The sequence below is a fragment of the Cavia porcellus genome, unplaced genomic scaffold (assembly GCF_034190915.1).
Source record: "Cavia porcellus strain 051 isolate PalLab524CR breed Dunkin Hartley unplaced genomic scaffold, mCavPor4.1 scaffold_6, whole genome shotgun sequence".
Lineage (NCBI taxonomy): Eukaryota > Metazoa > Chordata > Mammalia > Rodentia > Caviidae > Cavia > Cavia porcellus.
Genome location: NW_026947489.1, coordinates 96,768,889 through 96,788,663, shown reverse-complemented (window position 1 = coordinate 96,788,663; position 19,775 = coordinate 96,768,889). Strand labels below are relative to the sequence as shown.

The window sequence follows — 19,775 nt, the reverse complement described above, 5'->3', positions numbered from 1 at the left end:
GTGTAGGCCTAGAGAAACAAAGACGTTTGCTCAAGACCACATAGGGAAGCAGAGAAAGTTAAATACACATTTCATGCCTCTTAGGCCAAGGCCTGACCATCTGTATTTCCTTTGGCTCTCAGTCTTTACAGAACCCCAAACTGCGCCTGGGCATGATGTTCCCTGCTTACTACCATGGTTTCCCTCCTGAGGAGAACAATAAGCAGTTACCTGGCCTCCCAAGCCCAGCTCAGCTGGTGAGACTTCCATCAAGCTAGGCTGGGCACACATTCTTAGCACCACAGGCAGGATCTTTAATAATACCCTTCCTTTCTTCGATCATAACACTGAGGGCTACTGTTCCCTGAAACCCTTACTATGTGTCAGACACTGTCTCAAGGGCTTGATCTGCCTATTCTCACCAGACGCCAGCAGGACTGTGTTATTGTTGTCACATCAATGTCCCAGCAAGGCTGCTGTGGCTCAGAGGGGTGAAGTAACTTGTCCAAGGTCCCTCAGAGCCTGAGTGGAGCTGGGTCACACTCATGCGCTGGTCTCTCTGGCCCTGAAGCTGTGTGCATCCTCCATACCTGGTTGCTTCCTGTCCAGTGCCAGAGGAGGTGAGGTCTGCAGCCTGCCACACTCCAAGCTTGGATTTCCACCTGGCTCCTCTCTCACACATGCACTCCCAGCAGCCTGTGCAAGGACCCTGCTCATTAAGTTCCTGCCCTGGGTAAGGGCAGGTGAGGGCTGTGTCTGTTCAGGTGAAGGGAGGCCTGCCTCCCACCCCATCAGTACAGGTCCAGGCTGGCAGAAAATGACACAGGGATTGGAGATGATATGGAGTTATCCCATGTGAGGCGACTCATGGAAGGAATGCTGGCCGCTCCTCAGCTCGGCATTCTAGGCCTTCTGCTCTGGCCCCTGGGCATCTCTCCCGCTGGTTGCCTCTGCCAGGCTCCTCCCTGGCATCCTCGATTTCAGCTGTCATTTTGACCTCTGGGTTCTTGCTCATCTATTTCCAGTGTCCTTTCTGCTTTTTGTGAATGTGCCATCCATCCCTCTAGGCCCTATCACTTACACTTTTTGCGCCTGCCCTTGCTGACCCCTTCCTTTAGGGCTGAGCTCTCTGGGCCAGGTTCCAAGTCACCCTGCTTGCATGCTTCGAGCTGGAAGTCTATGCATCAGCTCTGGAGGGCTGAGGCTGGGTCAGGCAGGCCCTGAGCATCAGGGACTGGCACGAGCGTGTGGAGTGGTGAGGGCACAAACAAAACCCCTGTTGTGCCGATCAGGCAGTAGGTCAGCTGGACTTCCTTGGGTCAGACCCATGCCCTGGAAGCAGCAGCATCCCTACCTGTAGCAGAGGGCAATGTAAACAACTGCTGACCCTCTCCCAGCTGGGACATCTGGGAGTCCAAACACTCCGGGCTTCCACTTCCCAGAAGAGCTGGGAGGATCAATGCATCGTCTCTTCCCATACCCAGCAAGCTGCTCCCCAGGACACACAGAGCTCTCCAGGCAAGGATCCTGGCTCCAGTGGGTAGGAGCCTAGTGAAGAGGTCAGTGGATGGAAAATTACCACCAGAAACCAGCAGGGATAAAGGACCAAAGCAACATGCCAGGGTGGTTTCTGAATCCTGGCAGGGGTAGGCAGACGTCATCTGGGGATGGTGAAGGAACCTCATCAGATATGGAAGGTGATCCAAGAGCAAACATGGAGGTTCTGGCTAGGATGACCTAACAAGGTTCTCTCCGTAATGCTGCATTTCACAGGAAGTGCACAGATGGGCCTTGGGCAGTGGTGGCAAAGCTTTTGGAGCTTTCAGTGATGACAAACAGCCTGCTGTGGCACGCATGCCATAGGCTCACCAGCCCAGGCCTAGGGGAAAGTTCAGAAGCCTAAAGAGCTTTTCCTCCATTCATTCAGCCTTCCTCAACCTGTGTGTATTCATTCATCCATCCATTCATTCATTAAGGCATAGTGATCACACCCCCACCTGACAGTCTTACCAGCCCTCAGGCAGGCACAGACCCCAGGTACCACCTCTATAGGGTGTGCTTGCTTTGGCTCAGTATAGCAGTACCTGTCACCTTCTTCTGGCTGCCAGCCCTCAGACAGCTGCAGCAGTCCACTCAGGGGAGCTCCTGTGCCAGGCTACAGGGGTACCATGGAGAGGGCCCTGAGAATGGGTGCTGTGCTGGATGGCACCAGCACTGGGGCAAGGGTGTTGGCATTGGCTGCCCTGCCCTGAGAGATGGAGAAGCAGTTGCCAGAGGCCTCCCACCTGTAGCGGACCCTTGGAACCACCTTAAATGCTTCACAAAGTTCAGACTCCCAGTGTCCTAGGAGTGTCTGATTCCTAGCCCTGTGCACTCCTGGGCAATGCTAATGCTAATGCTGGTGCTGGAGACCAGACACGGGCCCAGGGCACGTGGGCTTCTGCCACTCCACATGTGACCCTCTGACCTCCAGCATCATTAGCCAGGCTTGTTAGAAACAAAGTATTTTGGGAACCAACCCAAATTTCTTGACTCAGAATCTGCATTTTCACAAGCTCCCAGATGATTTATGCGCATTCAGGTCTGAGAAGTGCTGATGCAGGCTGTGATTCCCAGCTGAGGTGAAGCATCAGGATGCAGAGAGGACTGGATGGGTGCATGAGGGTTGGCAGTGCTTCAGGGATGATTTTCATCTTCCTGTGGCTGAATTGGTTGTAGTGACAGGACCTGGGATGGAGGCCCTGGGTCAGTAAATGACCACAGCCTCCATCCAACCACAAAGATCCACTGAGGACCATTGCAGGCTCTTTCTCCTACACATCAGCACATCCTGTCACACCCAGAATCCCACTGTGTCCCATCACCACTGCTGCCACTTCCTTGACTGAAGCCACCAAATTCATCATCTTACCACTGACCGCCCCTCCCCAGCCCCTTCTGCACAGGGCATCCAGGGTCAGGCCAAGTCAGCCAGCTGCCCATTTCACTCTGGCTTCTGGTCTCCCTCTAAACGTAGAGCAGGGCCCGACAGAAAGGGAGCAGAGATGAGTTGGAGCCTGAGGTCAGATCTGAGTGCCTCCTTGGAATCCCCTTCTTTGTGGCCTCACCTAGGAATAGGATCTCTCTTTCTCTCTCTCTCTTTCTCTCTCTCTCTCTTTCTCTTTCTCTCTCTCTCTTCTGGGCTGGAGCAGTGAAGTGATAGGGCAGTACTAAAACCTCTTGGATGTTCCAGTTGGGACAGAGTCCCACCTGTCACTGTCCCCACTCAGGACCAGGTAAAGGTTTTTACATCTGGGTCCTTCCAAATCTCCTAACTCTTGCTCCACATTGCATCAGCCCCAGTGCTTGCAACCAGAACTCAGGGACCCTGGCACTATCTTCCAAAACCAGGATTCAGAGGTTCCTAAGCCACCCTTGGCACAGCCTGACCCCCAAGTCCAACTCCTCAGGGACTCTCTGCTGAAGATCAGCCCAGCTTTGTCTCACCTCTGTGTCCCCATTTCCCTCCCTGTCCCCTCTCATTGTCCTCTTTCCTCTGTCAGTGGTTTTTGGATGTTCTAGGTATTAGTCACTGGCTTCCAAAACAGACACTTCCTCTTGAAGTCCTAGAATGTCTTTTGTCCCGAGTGTCCTGCTGGGAACCTCAGCTATGTAATCAGTAAAAAGATGCATAGGCTTCACCTCTCCTGTCATTTTCTCACTGCTTCCTGGCCACTTGATCTTGGGACTGTGACCCAGAGCTCCTTTCTCTCCTAAGAGAAGGGGCTCTTGGGCCAGGAGGCCTTCGGAGTCCCAGCTACCACATTCCAGCTGTGTGACCTTGGACAAGTTCCCTAACTGGTCTGTGCCTCAATAGAAGGATATTAATAGCACCTGACTCATAGGGAAGTTGAGAGGATTAAATGTGTTAAGCACTTAGCCCAGAACCCAGGACATAATAAGTGCTTAATTATTGTGGGTTCCATTATCTTCTTTTCAGGAGCTCTTGGCCCTAGAAGATTTAAACCCTCACCTGTTGCTCACCTATTTCCTTTTCCAGCTCCTGGCTGTCCTTATGAACACTTTCCAGAGGTGACCTCCCAAGCCCTGGCCCGGGGGCCCCCACTTCCAAGGAGGAGCCAGGTTTCCTGGGAGATAGGCCTGGAGTCTCTCTGGCTTCTGCCAGAAATGTCCTGGGTATTGCAGGCAGTTTGTGCCCCTGTGCCTCAGTTTCCCCATCTGCTGTAATGGAATGTGTTCCCCCCGTTCTTCCTGTGTCCCCTGAGAGACAGGGATGATGGAACTTCTGCCTGCTGGGCAAGGGAAAGGAGAGCTGCTGACATCAGACTCTGGCCGAGGGCCGAGCACAGGGACCTGAGATGCTGGCAAGTGGGCCAATGTAGTGGGGCTGGTGGCAACCTGGCTCAGGGCACTTTAAAGGGAGCAGCAGCAGCAGCCAGGGGTGGGCAGACCCCACAGTGGTGGGTCCCTGGGCCTCCCATGGGTGCCAATAGCAGTGCCCACTCTGTGCTACCCCGCCAGGCTGACGCCAGGCAGGGTGGGGCAGGCTAATATTAGCCAGGGCACCCAGACAGCTGAGCACGGGGGCCCCATAGGCTCGCTGTGCCCAGACTCAGATGCAGCATGGCCTGGGCAATAAAAGCCAAGCGAAGGTTTCTTAAGGTTGTGCAGAGCCTCAGATGCCCCTTCTACCCTGGCCCTAGCTACCCAGCTCTCCTCCCAGTGGCCTGCCAGCCTGGCTCTCGCTGTGCCCCCCTCTCCCCTTTGTTTTCCTCCTCCTCTGTGGCAGCACAGGAAGGGGCTCTGCTTTTGCATCCCTGAGTGCACAGACAGCTAATTGAGCAGGGATTGTGGCGAATGCCTATAATTTCAGCACTTAGGAAGCTAAGGCAGAAAGATTTCAAGTTCAAGTCCCCATGAAGGCAACTTAGCTCAAAATTTTAAAAAGTTAAATAAAAGCTGTGAATATAGCTCTGTGGTAAAGTGACCCTGAGTTCAACCTCCAGTGCCACAAAAAAAAGCTTGTCTGTGAATAGTGTTTCTGTCAGCTGTTAGCACTTATTCATTCATGCAGCAGATATTTATGAGCGTCTACTGTGTGCTAGTACCTACTAGGTGGCATGCATTGTTTTCCGAGGTGGAACTAGCGCCAGTCATGAAGCAGTTGGCCCTTACATTCAGTGCAGGAGAAGCCGAGAGTGACTACATAGGTTGTGGGCTGTGTCCAGTGGTGGATGCCCTGGGGTTTGTTGTGGAAGAAGAGGCTGAGAGTGCTGGAGGCAGCCGTTCTAACTAGGGCGACAGGGTAGGAGGGGAAGGAGGCACAGGGAGCAACATGTTGGGAGCCAGGGCAAGGGGAGTTGTCCCCAGGGCCACTGTGGGATCTGGCCTTGCTGGGCCACTTCCCAGGTTCTCCTGGAGTGTGGTAGCCCAGGGCACGGCTGGACTCCAGGTGGTGGTGCCCTCATTTGCCCTCCTGCAGCTGCAGCCGCCTGCTCACCTCATGGAGGGGCCCCTGCTGTGTCATCACAGAGGCCCGAAAGTTCAAGCCCAGTGGGAGCAACTTCTGGAGACCCTATCTCAGCATTTAAAAAGAGGTGGGGATGTAGGATGCTCTGTAGATGCCATCTCTCCCATCCTGGGAGACTCTGAGAACTCAAACCTGGTGTCTACCGAGAGGCCTGGTACGCCTGGGGAGACTGCAGGGGCCCAGGCCTGCAGGCAGTTTCTCTGCCCAGTCGGGCGGTAGAGTGGCTCCCTTGGGCTTTGTCACCACCACAGGGTAGTGAACATACTTCAGACCAAGCTACCTGCTAGGGCCATGTCTTACCACTTAGAGATTAATTTTTTATGCACAACCTCAGGGGCTCTCTGAGCAACCATGCAGAACACAGTCACCTGCTGGGCCATTGGGAGCCAGTCAGAATCCCAGGATGAGGTCTGCAGCTGGCAGTCATCTCCTAGGGGTCAGCCCTGTGTCATGGGCTTCCCTGTGTCACCACAGCTGCACCACAGACTCAGCCCCTACATAACTGGAGCATGGCCCCTCCATTTCTGGGCTTTCATTCCCTAATCTAAAAAGTGGCCTCTACCTCTGAGATGTTGGCGAATCCAGCAAGGTCACAAGCAGAAAGATGGTTTGAGGAAGGAAATCTGGTTCCATGTCAGGGAAGAGACCATGGTTTCAAGGACAGGAGGAATGTGGGGTGAGGTCAGGGCAGAGGGGACAGCACAGGTCTGTGGACCTGGCCAGGACTGGGTTGCAGTCTTTCCCCTGCCTCAGGATAGGATCTGGCAGGTGACACCCAACTGCACCCAGTCTTTCTTCCTAAGTGACATGAGGTGACCTTACTTGCTTCCCAGTAGTGTGCATCTTGGAGGGGCACAGCGCTGCACAGTGCCTGGCTCTGGGAGCCCCTTCCCGAGAGCAGGGTCTGGCTGCCCGGAGCACCACTGCCACCTGGTCCTCGGTGCAGATTCCCCAGGCTCTAATAAACCATAGCCCCAGAGACAGAGGAGCAGGTCATTGAGAACCTCATCTGGTAGCTTCTCAGTCCCAGGGCCACAAACTGCCATCACCAATATATATTTAGTGGCACAAAGGTCAGAAATGCCAGGTGCTGGATTTCCATCTGAGCAGTAGGAATTGTGTCTCCTGAGGCCTGGCTGTCACCAAGGCAGATATTTTTTCCATCTGCCAGTCTGGGGATTTGAGTGTAAGCCTCAAAGTTAGGAATCATGGCACTTGCTCTGGCTGACCACAGCTTTAGGTGTCCCAGAACGCTCCAGAGCCCACTACACAATGCTAGAAATAGAATCCATGCATCTTGCTTTTGCAGAGCCCACCTTGGCCCCTGGGCTCCTTAGCTTTCCCCAGTACACTCAGGCTCCCCCACTGCCTTGGCATATTCTGCTTCCTGTGCCAAGGATGCCCTCCCCCAGTGCATATCTGACACATCACCCTTGGAAGCGAGCAGGAAAAGCTGGTGACCCCCACTCCTGGAAGAGCCTTTATGTGCCCAGAAAGCTCTTCCTCTCTGACTTCAGGCTCTTGCTCCACTGACTTCTTGGAGGCAGCCATAACCTCTGACAGAACCAGGAGCTGCTAAGGCAATGCAGTACCCATTACATAAGAGGAAATAAATAAACCTTTGCTGACACTATGTGCCTCCCAGCAGCCCCATGAGATGGAAGAATTGGAAGTTGTACCGATTTTATTGGTGAAGGAAAAATGGCCCAAAGAGATGATTTATTGGACTAAGATCATCTTATTAGTAAATAGTAGGAAGACTAGGTTCTAGGTCTTTTTTGGAAACCAAGAAGGTAAACTAGAGCTGTGCCAGTGTTCTTTCTGCTCTGACATGCTGTGGTTCCTGGTCTAGAATGACATGGTTGGATGGGCAGGCAAGGGGACAGCGGATGGACAAGGAGGTGGATACATGGATGCATGTGGATGAATGGATAGCAGGAAGGACACAAGTGGATGGGTACCCATCCGAGTGGGTAGCTGAATGAGTGGATAAAACATTGGATGGGTGGGAAGGTAGGGTTACATTTCTGCTGCCTGAACTTCCCAGGGGAGAGGAAGTCTGGGCTCCCAATACATGAAAGGGGCCTAGAGGAAGGGACTGAGGACAAGCTGAGGACTGAGAGCGGAAGGCCTGGTGGAGAGCATAGTCTGGGGCTTTCACACTGGGTTCTCCCTGAAGCCACTGGGTGGCAGAGAGCCATTGGTCAACTGGCCATCCTACACCCCAGGCTCCAGTGCTGCAGGCCTAGCTGTATTCATTCTTCTAGCTGTGACTCTACACTGTTCTGGGGAAGAAAAGCACTCATCCCCTGGGGCCCCCAGCCCCGGTGAGCAACAACCTAGGCGGCCAAGTAGCTCTGCTGGCACAGGAGATGGCATTGAGGAGAGAGCTTTCCTGGGGCCCTGGAAGACCTTGGCTTGGCTACTATACTTGCTGCCTTTTTTTATTTTTCCATTACTAAGGATTGAACCCAAGGCCCTTACACTGAGCTCTATTCCTATCCCCTGGCTGTTTTTTTCTCTTTTTTGAGAGAGGGTTTCCCTAAATCGCCCAGACTACCCTTGAGCTTGCAAGGTGCCTCTTGCCTCAGTCTCCCAAGTAGCTGGGATTACAGGTGGGCACTACGGTGCCTGGCATTTATGCTGTTTTGCTGTCACCTCTAGCAGCTCCAAGGCCTCAGTTTCAGTCACCTGGAAAGGGACCACGGGCACAGGGGGCAGTAGCTGAGCTTGGCTCCAGTGCTGCAGGCCTAGACGTATTCATTCTTCTAGGTGGAGCCAAGGCTGTCTTCCATTTGCACAAGGTGCAACGCTTAGAGCGCCAGGCTCCCTCCTGGAGCCCTGCTCCCGTGTTCCCCAGCACTAAATGGCACTCCCACATGTATACACTGGCCCCGGCGATCTCCCTGGGAAACCAGGTCCCTGTGAGTGCCTGGTGCGCAGCTAACTGCTCATTACAGTCACGGCTGCGGCTAAGTATAGCTCCAGCACACACAGGACCAAGACAACAAGGGAAAGCCTTACCCAAGAAAAGCTGCTCATGCAAACACACAGACATCTGCACACACATGCTCTCCACACTCACGCACCACGATGGCCTGGCACACACAGACACACGTTCGCATCAACGCAGAGCCTCTCCATCCCCTTACTCATGCATTCAGTACATGTTCGCGTGGTTGGGGGTGGGTAGAAGAATGGCTGAGCGCCTTGTTTTGGAGCCAGAAAAAAAAGTAGGTTTCAGATTCTTACTCTGTCACTTCCCTGCTGTCTGGGCCTGGGCAAATTATTTAACCTCTCGGAGCCTCATTTTTCTGTTTTGTAAAATTGGGAAGGTGAGCAAGCGTGGACTCAGATGGGGTAGATTGGAGAGCTTAGGGTGGCCTGGGTTTGGGTCACCGCACTGCTGAGGACCTGCTGTGTACCTGGCTCTCCACTCAAGGCTGTCAGTAGTTAAAGCTGTTATTGCCTGAGTGGTTGTGGGAAGTGGTGCCTGTGCATAATAGGTGCTCTGTGAATATTTTATGATCAAACGCATCAATGGGTGGTTTGGACGTCCTTAGAGCTTTCTTCTCTCAGGAAGAACCCGTTCTCGCTTGTCCGTCTTAAGCCAGCAATCAGTGCCCAGAGCTTCCATCTTGGGTTAGCCTGGCACAGTGGCAGCAGGCTTCCGTGTGCTGGGGAAGGGACTTGGGTCCCATCTGGGGACAAAACAACTTCTGGCTTTGGAGATGCTGTCACTGTTCCCAACCTTTGAATAAACCGGCTGCTAAAACTGCCTTGACCATCTCCTCCCATCACACCTCCCCAAAAAGAAAGTGACATTTCCTGGTGCTTTTTTAAGCCTATGCTGGCGGGGCCAGTCTGGGTGTGTGTGTGTCAGGGGTGGGGGAGTCACACAGCCCAAGTCTCTCATCACCTTGAGTGATCTCAAGACACTGGGAATAGACATGGTCTCATCTTCCCGCCACGCCGTCCCAGATTCTAGATTCCAGGTTCCAAATTCCACTCTCCAGCACCCGCGTCGGCTTTGAATTCCAAGGTCTGGGGCCAGTTCCGTTCCACAGGCAGAACCGGCGCTGCTGGGCTGCACTGTAAGCAGCGTCAGCTGGCCAGCCTGTGGGGAGCAGAGGGGTGTCTCTCCCTCTGGAAAGGAGCCCTGCAGGACCCTGTGTCCACCCTCCATGGGTGACGTGTAGCACTCACACCCATGACTGATGGGGATTCAGGCCTTTCACGGTATTCATTGTCAGGAGATGAAAGGCTTTGTGCCCACTGCCAGTGTAGACACAAGTCTGTTCTTAGTGAGTGCCCCCATTGCCAGTGTAGACACAAGTGTGTTCTCAGTCACTGTGCCTGCTGTCAGTCTAACAGACAATCTCTGCGGAGACTAAGTGTGCTTATTACTAATGTGACCATAGTCAAATTAGAAAATGTGTCCATGGCCAGGTTAGTCACAGATTTGTAGACAGAGGTGATCTTTTTGCAAGTTTAGGTATAGATGTGCTATGAGCGTGGTCAGCCTCTAAAATCAGCCATTGTATACATTGCCAGTGTAGACATGGATGCGGTGAGGGAGCCAGTGTGCGTGCACTCCGGGAGTGTGCACAGGGGGAAGAAAGGGCGACTCTCTTTCTTCTAAGGAGGCTGCGGGGTGAACATTACTGCCTGTGAGCTGTACTACAGTAACCACAGCTGGAGACGTGAGCATGTTAGGAGGTGATGCACACTGTGGGGAAGGGCAGATTACTGGGGTGGTCAGAGGAAGCCTCCTGCGGGCTAAGTGAGCGAAGGGGCCTGGAGGCACTGGAGAGGTCATTCCAGGCAGGGGGGACGGGCCCTGCAGGCCCTAATGTGGATACCTGTCGTGCACATTTGGGACACATCTGAGGAGGTGGGTGTGGCGGGGTGGAGCAGAGAAGCTGGTGGAAGGAGAGGCAGTCAGAGGGGTGAGGATGGCCCAGATCAAGCAGGGGGAGGATGATACTGGATGTGTGTTTTAAAAGGCTCCTCTGGCTTTTGTGATGATAGATGTCTAGAGCAGCAGGAAGGTTGGATCCAGGAGGCCAGCTAAGGGAACTCTCCTGGGAGAGGCCAGGACAGGTGGCACAAGGATCCTGAGTCTGGGGGCAGCGCCAAGCCCAGAGACTGTGAGGAGGGTGCGTTTGAATGAGTGATGGAATTTCGGCTGTGACACTGAACCAGTCACTAAAGATGAGTGCAGATGGAGAAGAGTCAGGGGCGTCCTGACAGCTACAGGCTGGGGAGTAGAGATCAGCAGAAGATGCAGACAAGGGACCGCTGATGAGGCAGGAGCAAACCAAGAGGCTCTGGGGCCCCGCGAGGCTGACAGAAAGGACGGGGTGATGAGTGATATCACAGTGGCCGCTGGTCAGGAACAGAGGACAGAGAGTCGCCCCTGTTCTCTCTGCCTGCACCTCGTGTTGCCCCAGTTGATCCTAACCTGTCCTTGCAACCTCTACACAGTTGTCACTGTCTCTCAGAAGTCACTGTAACCCCAAGGATTGTTAAAGACCTGTCATACTCACTGTGCATTCCCCTCAGAGCGCTTGTCACCATGGATAGACACAAGTTTGTCATATGGCTACTTGACAAGCATTAGTCCACTCCCAGGAGCTGCGGCTGATTTTCCTCAGCCTGTAGCCAGTGGCCTGTACAAGCCTGGGAAGAGGCATAGTATTTTTTGGAGGGATGGCAGGTGGACAGTTCACTGTGGTCCCTCTCAGGCTATGTCCTCTGTCCTCTGCACCTTGCCCTCTGAGGGCCATCTTTTTCTTTGCTCCTCCAAACATGTGGATATACACACACACACACTTTGCACGTCCCTGTGAAGATCCAGACATACAAGTGGGCACTGGGGCAAATTTCCTAGTGGACCCTATTCCTAGCTCCTTCATGGAGGCCAGAGTCTCAGTTTTTTCATCTGCCAATTGGGGGCAATCAAGATTATCCTGGTGCTGGTGCCGCTGGGTGGGGGGTGGAGTTTGCAGTGTGAAGATGTGTCATTTACTGGAAAAGGCCATGTCCTCTGTCATCATAGAAGACCAATGCCTTCCTGCTAGGCCTGCCTGCGATGGAGGTGAACGTGGTTTATGAGGGGCAGGAGCATGTTAGTTTACAGTCAGAGCCCTGGTTTCAACTCCTCCCTGCCTCTTCCAAGCTGGGCAGGGTAGTTTTGCACATCTTAGCCACTCTCAGCCTCAGGTTCTTATCTGAGAAATGGAGGAAATGAGGCCTCCCTCAGACAGGTTTTGCCAGATAAGTGAGATCATGTTTTCAAGGCATTTGGTATCGGGTTACCGTGCAACAGAGGACAGATCACGGTGCTGTGAGGATTACAAGGGTGACATGTGTGGCCCTTGGTGACCACAGAGAGTGATCAGCATAGGAAGCCCTGAGGTCAGCGAGAGGAGGCGGGGAAGCCAGAAACCTGCCCCTAGGAGGGCTGATGCAGGCTGCTCCCAGCTTGTCCCCAGAATACACAGAGCTGTCACTGGGACAGCAGGAGCAAGAGGAGCACGTGTGTTCTGGGGACCCAGAGGGCAAAACGAGGAGAAGGGGTGGAGGGTGACTTAGGCAAAAAATAAGTGTAGGCCTATCACAGCTGCCTGAGACAGAGTAGCCTCATTAGTGATCCCTCATGTCAGCAAACATGTCTCAGGGTCGCTACACAGTGTCACACACACCCCCTCCTCCTGGCTTTGTTCTATATGTGGTGTTTCTTCTTCCTGATCTGGGGTCTTCTTTACCTATTTCTTATTCTAATCTGTGGCTATCTTGAGGCCATTGTGAGGTCTCTCCCAGCCCCAAATTCCTCTTTGCCTGCTTCTTTCACATCCCTTAACTCTGTCTTCTTTTCCTAGAGTGTTTTATTACCATCCCCACTTTAAGAGTGACAGGACTGAGGTCCTGGAGGTGACCTGACTGTAGTCAGACTGCAAGTAGCAGAGCTGGGATTTGAACTCAGCTCTGGAGCAGACCCAGGCCTCTGCTGGGCAGTGCTGCCTGCTTCCATTACATTATGAGCCCTGTGCTCCAAAGCTGCCAGGCCATGTGAGTCTCTTCTGGCCTCGTGGACGACAAATACTCAGATGGGGCTGGTGGCATCTGGGGCATAAGTTAAAGATGGTCCGTAACTGCTGAGCCCACGTATCCAGGTGTAGGGTGGGGACTCTGCGCTCGTGTCTCCCCCACCCCTTACTCTCCCTGCCATGCTCCACTGCCACCACACCCCTCCCTGTGGCTTCCGCCCGTCCTGCCACCTCACTTCCACCTGCCCCTGCAGGGAAGGCTTCTTGTTCACCCACTTGTGGGGGTCTGGGTTTGCCACCCCCACACATGCACACTTTCCCCATCCAAATCCAGGGACTTCTTCCTGACTCGTACCACTGGATCCCTGGGGCTGCCCTTCCCCTGTAGGCGGGGTCCAGCACTGCCTCGCTGGACAGTCTTCGTCACTCAGCCAGGAGGTGGCTTCAGCCTTGCTCACACTCTGTGGGCTGAGCGTGGGCCAGGGGTGACTCTCCAGACAGTGGCAGTATTTGAAGCTTTGGTCTCTCAGGGGCCTCCAATTCAGCAGTTCGTGTGGCATGAATGTAACAGGCAAGGCCATGCTGTACTGGGACAGTGCTGGCCCAAACCGTGGGGCTGGGCAGGGAGGCCCAAGACCCAGGGACCGGTGGAGGGTGTGCAGTGGCAAGCTTGTGCTGAGTGACAGAGGGTCCAAACCCCACCTGTGTATTGGCCCTCTGTGTATTGTTTCATTTTGTCATCATGGCTGCCTGGGAGACAGGGAACAAGGGACCTGTCCCAGATCAACAGTTGAGCCAGGCCTTTAAAGCTCTGGTTGGTCTGACTTTAGGGTTTTGTCATTTCTGCCCCAGCTGCTGAGTCCTTTTGACAGAAGGAACAGTGCTGCTTTTGGCCTGAGATCTAAAGCAAGTGGCACCTGGGGACCTAGGAGGCCTGGAGGGTGAGGAGGACACTGTGCAAAGACTCTGAGGCCACAGTGACAAAGCCCCCACACAGGGCAGATGTTTCATAACATGGTGACCACTGCTGGTCCTTCTATGAGCCCTGCAGCCTCAGGTGGTCCCATCCCTCCCGGTGCCTCCCCCTCTCTGTCTCTGTCCTAGGCAGCAGTTCTCTCAAAGAGACGCCTGCAGCCTTTGCCTCCTGCTCCTAGGTTCTCCATCTAGGACTGTGTTGGGACCAGACATGCCATTAGCTCAGTGACTCAAGCACAATGACGATATGGGACCAAATGGTGTTGTAAGGACGTACGCACATGATGCATTAATGTCTGACACATGAAAAATGCACATCTTGGGGAAAGCACTCCAGGTATCTCTGCCACCTCAGGATTTTCCATCCCAGCTGTCAGGGTAGCCCTTTCAAATATGACTTAAGTCCAGGGTCATGAGAATGAACTCAGGGAGTTGGGCATCGCCTCTGTAGCGTTGTGTCTGAGCTCCCGGGCTGCTGCCTTTTGTGGACATGGCCCCACAACCAGGATGGGTTGCAGGATTGAGAGTATAAGTGTGGGAGGTCTGGGGACTCTGAGCAGCCCTGCCTCCATGCTGCTTTCTCCGGGGCCAGCTCAGGGGTCTTGGCCCCACTCCCTGACTTGCTCCCTTTCCCCTGGGCTGCAATATGAGTGGCTATCTCTGGCACAGGAAAGGGTCAGGATTCTGGGCTGAGTGCAGGCTCAGAGAACATGCGACCAGGGTGCCCTGCTAGACCCTGATCTCCCTAGCAGATGGCCTGCACGTGCGCGTGCGTGCACACACACACACACACACACACACACACACACACACACACACCACTCGGGGTTGTACCTATGTACTGCATATGCACACAGGCACACCCTGCACTCCATGCATTGCCACATGGGCACACGCATGCACACACCGGACACCTCATCTAGCATGATACACAGCACACATACTATAAACTGTCCTTGTTCCTGTACATGTACAGGCACACCCTAGCTCACATACACACACTCTCCACACACACACACACGCGTGCATATGTCTCCATGCATACACAGATGCAGCGCCCCACACACAGCCTCATACACACAAGCACATTCACATACCACGAACCACGCATAACCCCTACATACCTCACCCTATACATTTCTCCACGTGTACACACATCACTCAATAGATAGTGTCATGTGCACACACCTCACATGTGCCCCCCTACTTCTCCAACCTACACGTACACCACATATAATGACCACTTAAGGCATGGTTAGGGGACAGCCCTTCTCCCTGGCACATGCACTTCCTGCACAGGCTCCCAGGCCACACTCTGCATGCATTCACACTGCTCACACCACAGCAGAGAGCTACCCACGCACACACACTGCTCCCAAGCAGGTGCAACAGGGGAGAGTTAGGAGCAGGAGGGGAGAAGGCTTGGGCCTCTGGCTTCAGCTCCATGATGGAGACACTGGGAAGAACCAAAAGGGGCTGCACCCTGCAGAGTCCCTCCTCTCCCCCGTAACTGCCTGTGATCAGCCCACCCCACTGTGGGGATGCCCAGCCCAAGGAGCCCAGGTGAGTCTAATTCAGTTTCCAAACCCAACTCAACTAACAATTTATTTAGGACAATTTACTATCCCCTCTGCTCTGCATCACTGACTGCCTGGATTAACTCAAGTACTGCACACCCACACTGGGCAGATTTAATTAGGCAGAAAAACTGACCTGAAGCCTTTAGGGACCTGGGCCTGGACCTGGCCAGGGCTCTCCTAATCAGAGGCTTCTTGGTCTGCAACCTTGCTGTGCTTTAGAACCCTCAAAGGGTCCCAGCCCAACCCTCACCTTCACCACGATGACACTGAGACTCAGATGGGAAGTGGCTTGCCAAGAGGTCACACAGCAAATGTGTAAGCAGCCAGACCAGAGAGTCAGCCCCCAAACCATGGTTCATGTTCCTGAGACACTGAACTGCAAGAACAGAGATCCCCATGGCGAACCCTGAACAGCTCTGAAAGGCAAGCACAATTTTTAAATGATGACTGTGGCATAAGTAATTCATAAATGAAAGTCACAGCACATATTGGTCATTTTAATAGATAGTAAATTGCCTTTCTGATTTGTGGTTTCAGGGGTGGGGTTACAATAAAAATAACTTGGTGATTTATAAAACATCTCCTTAAGTCAACAGATCGTTAGTAGGTTTGTCTGACTTTACAGCCAACAGCCTCACCACCCTGGTTACCATAGAAATGGGATGCCTTGCTCTGTTGTCATGGCTACCACTTTCTAGAACACAATTGGCGGGTCTCTCATGGTTTGTGATTTGCTTCTGGAAAGGAAAAAGAATCAGAAACTACCAGCTTGGGTTTATGCCGCATTGTCAGGCCACTTCACGTGCATGCGTGGTCTTGATGTTTTACAGGGCAGCCACGCAATGGGCCAGGTGGGGTGCCAGTTACCCCCGCGCTGCCTGGCACAGCCTCCTTTGTGTCTCTAACCTCAAAAGCAACCCAGGAGGGACCGAGTGCACAACCAACTGGGTCCTGGGTGTGGTGGGGCTCAGCCACTGCAGGAGGTGGCTGGAGAAAGGAGACCATACCTGGCAGGAGACAGGAAATCCAGGCAGGATGAGGGCAACAGGGGCAGCTGAGGAGATAGAGGTGGAGCAGACTGGAGCTGCCCGTGCTGTGGGAGGTGAAGCACCAATCAGCCTCGGCCTGGGGGCAGGGCAGCAGGGCGGGCAGCAGGGCCTGGATCTGTGCAGGTCAGCCACGTGGTACTCCTTGCCATCATATGCACATGAGTGTGAGCACGCACATGCACATGCTGTGCACCCTTAAGTACAGCGCCTGGGTGTCTCTGGTTGGCACGCCGTGGTGGTCTTAGCAAGCTCTACAAATGTGCCTGTGTTCTCTGTGTATGAGTGAGGCCACAGGGTGTAGTTGGTGTGCTCATGTACCTGCGCTTAGCAGAGAGAAATTGTATATTCTGGGTTGCGTGACTGGGTCATTGTGTGTGGTGTTTGGGTGACTGGGGAATGGGAGGCAAACAGCTTGGAAGGGGTTTAGCCTCTTCCTCTTGCCCTGTAGGTGACAGAACCAGGGGCAAAGGCTGCTCTAAGGCCTGTTGTTCCAGGTCTGCCAGGCTTGGCTTCCCTCCCTGCTGGAGGTCAGCTGACCCCAGGATTTCCCATCCCATGCTCCTGTTCCATATTCTGACTTAGTTCAATGGGCAGGTTGAAACCATCTCTCTCAGTGGGTCTGCAGGGGGGCAACTAATTGGGGTGCAGACTGGACGGTCCGAGCCTGCTTTCATCACTAATCCTCAACCCACACTGCTTCTGCCCTAGGTGCCATCAAGGCCTGGGCACTAAGTTCTCAGAATGATTCAGGGGTGGCCAGGCCCCGCCTGTGGATACAGCTGCCCCTGGCCTCTCTGTCGTGGGGTTGGTATAGCCTGTTCTAGGGAGCCTGGGCCAGCCAAGATGCAATAGTCCAGTAGCAGCCTGGGGCCAGCTACCCAGGAGGAGAGGGATGTGGGTTTTACCACAAGAGCTTTGGTGGCTTGGTGGTGACACAGCTCAGTAACCTTGGGTCCACATCTCAGCTTCATCATTAGCTTTAAAATGTGACTTAGCCCCTAAACTTCTGAGTTCCTGGCTTTACTTTTTGACACAGTGGGGATATGGCCACCTGTTCTGCCACATCGGGGCAAGGACTAAGGCCCAGAGTAGGTCCACAAGCTTTGGTTGCATTTCCCTCTCCTTTCTGTACTCAGTCAGGTCTCGACATGAACAGAGGACACCAGTGACTCCGCTGTCCTTGCACTGGCTGCAGCCAGTGCAAGGACATGGCGTGCCAACCAGAGACACCCAGGCGCTGTACTGTTTGCTTTGCTTCCGCTTCCTGGGATTAGGGCAACTTTGGGATCTGAGTAAGCCAGGAGTGGCTTCCTCCACAGCCCTCTAGGGGTCTGCTTGCATCAGGGTGTTGCTGGGGCTCTGCCTGGACAGAGGATGACCAAGCTTGTGGCAGCAAAGGCCAGGAAGGCAGGTGACTAGGGAGCCTCGACAGGTGAGAGGCACAGCTCTTCCACTTCCTGGAAAGAACATCCTAGTGTCAGCTCTAGGCCTGGCCATTGCTGCCCACCTCCACTCCATTGATCCCTGGTAACCAAGGATATTTCTATTTTATAAGGCTTGACCTCTTCCTGGGCCTCAGTTTCTCCATCAGGATCTGTACTGTGAGAGGGCAAGGGAGATGAGAACACTGAGGGCCTTCAGGGGCACCGGAACTTCCAGGGCTCTGGGAATATCAATATCCTATCTGGCTATTCCCGGGAGCCTCCCAAGCATTAAAGAGCTGGAATTGGAGGCAGATTCATTGGCTCCCAAAGGTGGGTGGAGATTCCTTGGGGAGTCCCTTTATTTGCTGCCTACCAGGGCCACATATGCCAGTGGGAGCCTTCCTCCAAGGGAAGGGCTATTAATGGGGCACTGACAGATAAATGGGATTTTGCCAGCTAGAAACTGGCAGGGACACTCTGCCATAGGACAAACAGCAGGTGCAAAGCCACGAAGATGAGGAAGCCACCTTGTGATCAGAAATGGGAGGGAGTCACATGTGGCAGGACTGTTGGGTACAGGAAAGGAGAGGACCCTTCAAGCCAGGTGAGGCCAGGGCATGGGGATCATCATGTGCCAGGCTGAGGAGTTTGAGCTTTTCTCTATAGGCAGCATGAGCAGCTGGCACTGGCAGAAGGATTCCCATGGGCGGCTCTCTCTGGTAACTGTGTGGCCGAGACTGAAGCCTAAAACCTGTTCTGATGGCAGTGACCCTGTTGAGTCAAGATGCAGATGACGGAAGTGAGAGGATATGGGAGGGGTCTGTCTTGGTGGATGGCAGAGCATGGGACAGGGCGGTCCCTTCTGCCTCTGCCATTGGTCAGGGTCAGGAGCTCAGCGTGTGCAGGGCTGGGCCTCTGGGTTTCCCTCAGATACTCGCAGGGGGCCTGTTCCTCTCTGCCTATGAAAGGGCCAGGCAGGGGCATGGCTGGCAGCATGGCCTGTCCTCAGGGAGTCTGCACTGTGAATGCAGGCTCCAAGATGGGGATTCCAGAGTAATCATGGGCCACGCATCCAGTAGACGGAGATGAGCTTTTCAGCTCTAGAAGCTTGGGCGATGCTGGAGATGGAAACAGCTCTGATCTAGGCGAGCTTGGGTTTGAGGAGGAAACCTCTTGTAATTGTTCCACTTTGCTTTCCTGGTCTTCCCCTGTGGCACCAGCTCAAAGCTATCTGAGAGAAGAGGTTTACAGGGTTGGAATAACTCGATTTAAGTCTTTACCCTGCCTCTCGCAGGAGTGCACATATCACTGTCACCTTTCCCCACCCCACCTACTTCACAGGGCTGAGGGGGTCACTGGTCTTCTCCACTGTGTTGGTGTCTGGATAAATTCTTCACCCTTAGCTGGCTCAGAACTCCCGAGGAGCAGGACAGAAGCCTGATTTCACTTTGTGCTTGGCATAACTTGGTGACTGGTGAGGAGTGCCAAGAAGAAAGGATGGATGAATGAACCAATGGATAAGTGGATAGGTGGGTGGTAGATGGGTGGATTAAAGGAGGGAAGGGAAGGAGGGGAGCAGGGATGGTAAAAAGCAGAGAGAAGAAAAACGATGGATGGAATGGCAAGCAGAAAGGAAGAGAAGAGCAAAAGGAAAGAGAAAGAAGGCTTATGAATGGATATACAGGTAGAAGAAAAGAAAGAAGGAAAAGAGAAGGAAGAAAGGATGGAAGGATGCATGCATGGGTGGGTGTATGAATGCAAGTCAAGAGGGATAAATGGATGGAAGGGAGGAGAAGAGGGAGGAAAGGAAAACGAATACAGTAGATAAGTGAAACAAGAGGTAGTTAAATGGAAGGGTGCATGTGGGTCACGCTTGAAAGTAGCCCAGAAAAAAAGGTTTTAAAGCTTATACAATGCTCTAAAACAGGAGATGAATATATAGTAATGAGCAACCTGGACAGGTCTCCTTCGGTGTCAGGCCTCTTCCCATCTGTAGCACGCAGTAGCTGAGACCAGACCATCTCTGAAGACTGCTCCCATTCTGTCAATCTGAAATACTGACATCATCCTTCCACTTTTCCCCTCCCTACCTTCATCCCAGAATATGGTTTGGAAGACCCAGCTAACTCTTGGGTCTCAGATCCCTGTCAGGTTGGGTGCCATGCCCCGTGATTGTGGTCAATTCA

General features: G+C 53.4%; 1 protein-coding gene across 2 annotated transcripts in view; it reads left to right on the top strand.

Moving 5' to 3' along the window:
• The window catches only part of Kcnc1 (potassium voltage-gated channel subfamily C member 1), a 38,793-nt gene that overhangs the window by 7,468 nt on the left and 11,550 nt on the right, over window positions 1-19,775 (top strand). The window lies entirely within an intron of this gene.